The following is a 6409-nucleotide window of genomic DNA, read 5'->3' as shown; positions in this document are numbered from 1 at the left end:
AAGTGAAAGAGTTTTAATTAACCTTAATTCCACCTTATTAATATAACCATTTTCACTTCAGTCCCAGGCTGGAGATAGGACAACACCCTTCCCTGCCTGTTCAAATGGTCTCCACCTTTTCAGTTAGCTATTCCAAATATTAACCGTTAGCCATTCAAATATTAACCTCTAGCAAGAGTACAAGAAAATAGCCATCTTGACAAATTTTATAAATTTAGGTCACTGACTAGTACAGGCTGCAACCAACTGGGACCACTCTATGTTCTCATCCAGCCAGGAAAAGATTTGTTGCTACTGGCCTGAGGTTGGGAACTTTAATTCCTCTCCTCTGCCATATGAATGAACCAGAATAATGTAAAATGGCATAAGTACAAGGATCATATTCAGCTACAAGACCTAAAGCTCTTATGGAAATGGAAATCAAACACAACAGACATTTATGGAGTCCCTGCTCTGTAGCTGATTAACTTGGTCACTCACCCAAGGACAAATAGTTAAACTATTACATCAAGAAAAACAATTATATAAAATGCAACTGTTGCTTAACTCAACTGACCTGGTCTTTCCTTTTGGCTCAAAAAACCATGCACTTTAAATTTCCAAATAACTATCCTAGTTATTTCTCTGGCACTAAGATCAGGGCCTCTTACCACAGCAAGTGAAGAAAAATTCACCAAGGCCCAAGGAATCCACTTGAAACACTAACTTCTTCCTTCTACCAACCACAAAGCTCCACAAACCCTTACTCTTCTTATCAAATACTCTCCAATCTCATTGGTATCACTTCATCAGGGTTTTTCAGTTTCCATTCACATCTGTAGCACCAAGGCTACTTTCATATTGGCACACTGGAAAAGTACTCTGCTTTTCTACTCTTTTCTCAGAAAACAAGTTTCCTATAAAGCCTTCATAATTTCTACTTTATCATAGGTTAGATTTCTTTTCTTGCCCTTTTAGAGGGTTTCATTCATTCATTCATTCATTCAGAGCAGTTACTACTCCTTCTGCCTCATAGGAAAAAAAAAGGGAAAACACTGCTAGAACAGATTCTTCAAATACAGTAATTTCCTAGATCACAGTAATTTAAAAAAACAATAGTCCCATGACACACTTGCCAAAATCTGAAATTTCATGGAAATTTATAACAAAAAACATGTGAAACTACAGAATGCTTATTTAAAAGGCTTAGTTAGTTTTGACATCCAAATATTCCAGTAATATCTTCATTATTACAGAGTACATCATGTAATGTATCAATATTGCTGTTGAAATCAACTAAAACTTCTGAAGCATCTTCATTGCCTGGACATGTTTGTTTGCAGGTCTGTTGACAAGGCAGGTCTGCATGCTGGTATTTTTATAAATGTTGTGAAGGGAAAGCACAAATATTGTTTTTTCAAAACCTGAGGTGTGCCTGTGATCATCTATTAATGAAGAAGAGGTAATCTTTCAGAAAAAAGCTACCAAGTCTCAGTCTAGCCTAAAGTATTAGCAGGTCTTCATCACTCAACAGATTTCACCCAAAAAGCCAGATGGTCAGAGGTTTTATTCTTTCAAAATTTTTTAATCTGACAAAGACTTCTTAACAAGCAGCAAGCCATTTGACAAAACCAAGCAACTAAGAGCAAGCAGCGAATCTGCAGCATTGGGAAAACACCACCTGCAAGTGTACAGTTAGCTGTATGTTGACTTTTTAGTATTATGTGACTTTCTTTGTATAATGCAGTTTAGGGCAGGAAAATCTGTAAACTTTTTCAGCTGTCACTGTACATCAACATGGCCCCTGTCCTTTCCTTTACAGCAAAAGTACAATTTCCAAACAAGAACTCACTTTTCTACAAACACATACAACCGTATCGACCAAACCACAGTCAGAACACACACTATTCTCCCAAGCAAGAGTGTACATGAGAGAAAGGGGAAAAGAGAGAACTGCCTCTTGATCATGTTCTTTCAGCAAAGATTTATAATCCCTTAATGTTGCCAAACAAACTTGATACTTAGAGCCAAAGAGAGCCTAGTCTATATGCTTGTTTTGTTCGTTAATTTTCAGTACACACAAGATTGTAAGGCAGTAAAATTTTTTAAAAGCTGCAACCTTCAGCATTAGAGAAACCACAAGGAATGTACAGATGTGATTATCTTCTTCCAAGTTAAAAGCATTACTTCAGAAACATCAGCAAATAAAATATGTTGAATCACTGATGAATGAACATACCTCAGTTTGTCTACAAGCCAACTCTCCAGATGAACTGTTGTGAGCCTGTTTTAAACAAAGGGTTGCTTTAATTAGTGAAATATTACTAACTGACAGGGCAAATTCCAAAAATACTTCACTACAATTAGAAACCTTTTTCCCCCCACTAAAACAATTTTTTAATAGCACTTAACCCCTACACAGCCACATAGGTATGCTCTAAGTATATCCATTTCTCCTCCGTACATCAAAAAACCAGTTAAGTGAGAAATAAAAATGTTTACCAAAGCATCTGAAAAAGCTTCCCAATATTACTATCAGAGATCAAGGCAACATTTCATTTCAGACCTGTATCAGATCCCACTAGATCTGAAGGTTTCTACAGGGGGCAGAGGGAAGGGTGGTGGCACAGGGAGAAACGCGTAAAGGAAAGCAAAATGCCAGACAACTGTTCAACCAGTTTTCACTTCAGGTTAAGTTCAATTCACAGCCTGTTATTATACTGACTGCAACTGTCACCTTCCCCTAGCTGCAATTAATTGTCCGCCTTTTTGCTCTCCAGTTATTCTTTCACCACCTTGAGCAACCTAACACACCACAGTTCAACATGTGCACCCGAGACTCCAACCCGTCCCCACAACATCCTCTATACAGTAACAAGCATACTGTGTTTATACATGATAGCAACTTGAACTCTGGAAATCAAAATTTACTGCTGACAGAACAGGTAGTAAGACATCAATACCAGTGCAGATATTTTTAAACAAAGAAACACCATTTTGCAAGCAAATAAAGGATGAAGTATTTTTTTTTAGAATAAGTGATAAAATTCTTTAAAAGTTAAGCCAAACCAAACTCTGCAATTTAGCAACCTGAACTACTATATTCTATTCACTCAACCATGACAAATTAATCTTTTCCATGCAAAACACACACATATACACAAGCTATTAATTGTATAATTCCTGTACCGCAACATATAGATGCCCTTTTTGCTCTTACTGCTTGCAGGTGCTGCGACTACAGACAGACGTCTTCAGACTAAATGACATGTCTTGTCATAGTAACACTTTGCAGAAAATTTATTATCTTTCTATTACTCTGCCTTTTGGAGTATGGCTGTGTTTAACTGTCTTTCTGTGACTGAAATCACTGTGCTTTGTGAAAAGGAGAGCATCTCTTACAGACTTCTTGGTTTATGTGAGGTATCCTCCAAACATCAGGCTGCCTGAACCGAGATTAAGATTTCTTTCATGTAACTGAAGTGTTCCAATGAGCTCAGTCTCCAAAAAGCAAGGTGATCCTACAAGGTCATCTAAGTGAAAATTTCTAGCAGAATCAGATTACCTGGAATTCGGTCTTACAGTTGTCCAATTCATGCCATCATTTCCAAGCATTCCAGTCAGCATAAACTTGTAGAGTTTATAATCTACTGCAATGCTTACTTGCATCATGACCTATGCTAAGACTTTCTCTTCACCACTGACTGATCTATCTAAATCTAGAAGCAAATACTTCCACAGAGACAGCAACAAACAATTATCCTGCAAGGTCCCCCAAAGGTCCTCATATAAGTCCTAATATCAAAATTAAAAAAAAAAAAACATTTTTATAGGTATTGCACAGTTCATTTCCTTTGACTCACTCAACTTGCTTTAGTCATCAGCTTCTTTTTTTAAAGAGACATTTGTTAAGAAATCAATTCAATTATTAGAGACCACTTACTGCTCCTGAAAAATGGTAGCAGATGGCAGAATTGCCAATTCTTCTAATTTTTTTAACACTACTATATCACCCAAGATCTCTCAAACACAAAAACCCCCATGCTTTACTCGGTTCACTCAAATTTAACCTCAAATACACAATCTTCTACTAGCAGAGACCCAGCTACCAGCAGGTGACAATCACTGTGAGTTCAGGAGGTTTAAACTGCCCCCAGTTTCTTTTAAAAAGACCTCTGTGAGGTGGGTGAGAAGAGTGCTTAATATTCTTTCCTTAGGACCCCAAAGCACCTAGAATGAGCCACAAACTAAAAGCACAAAAGCATCAAGGTAAGTCATCTAATCAAAGCTGGACAGACTACCTTTTTTCATTCTAGAACATGGCCTTTGTCAAACACATTTCTGAACAAAATTCTGTGAGATTTTAAAATAATCAAAGAGTGATCCCAATTCAAAGCAAACTCCTAAAATCTTTAAATGTAGAAGCAACACTGGGGAAAATTCCACTAAAAAAACACTATAAGCCTATGCCAGGTCTCTGACTTATGCGCTACTAGTTTTTAATTAAGACATAAAATCTTCATTTGGGGCATCATATACTCTCATAGAGATGAAAAGTTCCAAATGACACATGTGGACATAAAAAACTTTTCAAAGTGTCTTCTGGGGTGGGGAAGAGGTAGGGGATTAAATTTCTCTGTAACCCGACCACTGCTATCTTACCTGCAGTATAAGCACCCAATTCTGAGAAAATACAATGCAGAATTCTGAGAAAATACAATGCAAAGAAAATTCTCACTCTTTTGGAATATCTTGACTTAAAAGAGCAACTTGAGAGGAGGCAGGGCAATACAAGTTCAACAGAGAACAAGCTTAATAGTCTTTAAGATGTTTGGCTGAGAAGCAGAGCATAACATTTGCTATCAGCAGACCCTTGTCTATTTTCAGGTCACTTAAATGTATATGATCCCTTCTACCCACATTTAAGAGGTCTGAAGTTGAAATAAACAAGAAAAATATGTTCATGAGAGCAAACTCTTGTGGATTGTCAATAAATAAAATTTTTCTAAACTCATTTCTATGCAGTAACCAAATACTACAGATAACCACAACGTTATACACTGAGACACAGAGGCTGAGTGCTACTGAGCAGTTTTACTTCCCTCATCCTGCAGAATACATGATGTTGCTCTGGATGATTAGCGTCAATTTCTTCAAGAGTTGTAGCTTAGGAGTTGTGCAGCCCTGCTTCCCATTGAAATTCTTCCTGCATTCCCTCTATCTAGTCTGGAACTCCATGTCAGCAGACAGAGAAATGTCTTCCTGCAGGCAAGAATGAACAATCTCTCCCCAATTACAGAGTCATGTGTGGGCTATAAGCAATTTTCCAAACATAAAAGGAAGGCAGGAATTTTCTATCCCTACATGAGCAAGCTAAAACAAGCCAACCTGCAGATGGAAAGGATCAAAGCATCTAAGTCACCTGAAAATTAATCCCCTTCAGGAATATTCACCACCTCCCATCCACACATATGATATCCCTTCAGTTCCTCCCAGAGCAAAAAGTCAGTCTTTGAAATTAAAATGATTACCCAGAATACTGTCATGGTTTGACACTGGCCAAATGTACACACATCCATGAAAGTCACTCACTCCTCCTCTGCTACAGCTGGGCAGAGGAGAGAAAAAAATTAACAAAGGATTCATGAGCTAAGGACCGGAAGAAAACACTCCAAGGGCTCAACTTAGACGTACAAAATGAGTTTATTACTAACAAAATCAGAGGAGGATAATGAGAAGTAAAATAAACCTTTAAAAACACCTTTTCTTTCCCCAACACCTCCCTCCTTCCCACCGACAGTGCAGGGAGACAGAGCATGGGAGTTTTGGTCAGTTCATCACCTGAGGTTTTCTTCTGCTACACAGGGAGAGGAGTCCTTCCCCTGTGGGTCCCTTCCCATGGGAGACAGTTCTCAGTGAACTTCTCCAGCATGGTTCCAGTCTCATGAGCAGTCCTCCTAAAACCTCCAAAAACATACCCCTCATTTCTCTTTGAGGGGCTATGTTTCTTCCCTTTCCATCTCCAGATATGCACAAGCAGATAGCTGAGAGACAATTTTATCCCCATTCTCTGCCAAACCTGATATTATGCTTTGTCAAAATGATTCACTGCAGGTTCAGACTGGAAATGGCACCCACATCACACAAGTGTCATTTTCATATGTCTGTCCTTTCCAAAAGCTAAAATAGCAAAACTAATATTTATCATCTGTAACTCTTTGAAACAAATTTATTTTATAGAAAGGAAAAAGTGCAACTGAGAAGCTAAATATGTTAGGAAAAGCAACTAGATACATAAAGAGAGGTAGTTCTTCTAATATTGCCATTTGAGCTGCCACTGCTTTGTGGGAAGAGATGGGATAGAGTTGAGTTGCGGGCTTTAGGCCCTGCCTGCAGAGGCACGTGGCAGCACAAAGGAGGATATGGCAGC

General features: G+C 38.2%; 1 protein-coding gene across 12 annotated transcripts in view; it reads right to left on the bottom strand.

The window, feature by feature from the left end:
* TNS3 (tensin 3) overlaps positions 1 to 6409 on the bottom strand; it is a 218104-nt gene that overhangs the window by 158933 nt on the left and 52762 nt on the right. For 10 of the 12 annotated variants that reach the window (XM_017743610.1, XM_017743617.1, XM_017743619.1 and 7 more), the window contains exon 2: positions 2219 to 2263. The exons of the other annotated variants lie outside the window; for them this stretch is intronic. The gene's annotated coding sequence lies outside the window, so the exon portion shown is untranslated. The remainder of the gene's footprint in view (positions 1 to 2218; positions 2264 to 6409) is intronic. 12 annotated transcript variants of the gene reach the window in all.

The sequence above is a fragment of the Corvus brachyrhynchos genome, unplaced genomic scaffold (genome assembly GCF_000691975.1).
Source record: "Corvus brachyrhynchos isolate BGI_N302 unplaced genomic scaffold, ASM69197v1 scaffold49, whole genome shotgun sequence".
NCBI lineage: Eukaryota > Metazoa > Chordata > Aves > Passeriformes > Corvidae > Corvus > Corvus brachyrhynchos.
This window is presented reverse-complemented; position numbering and strand designations above follow the sequence as displayed.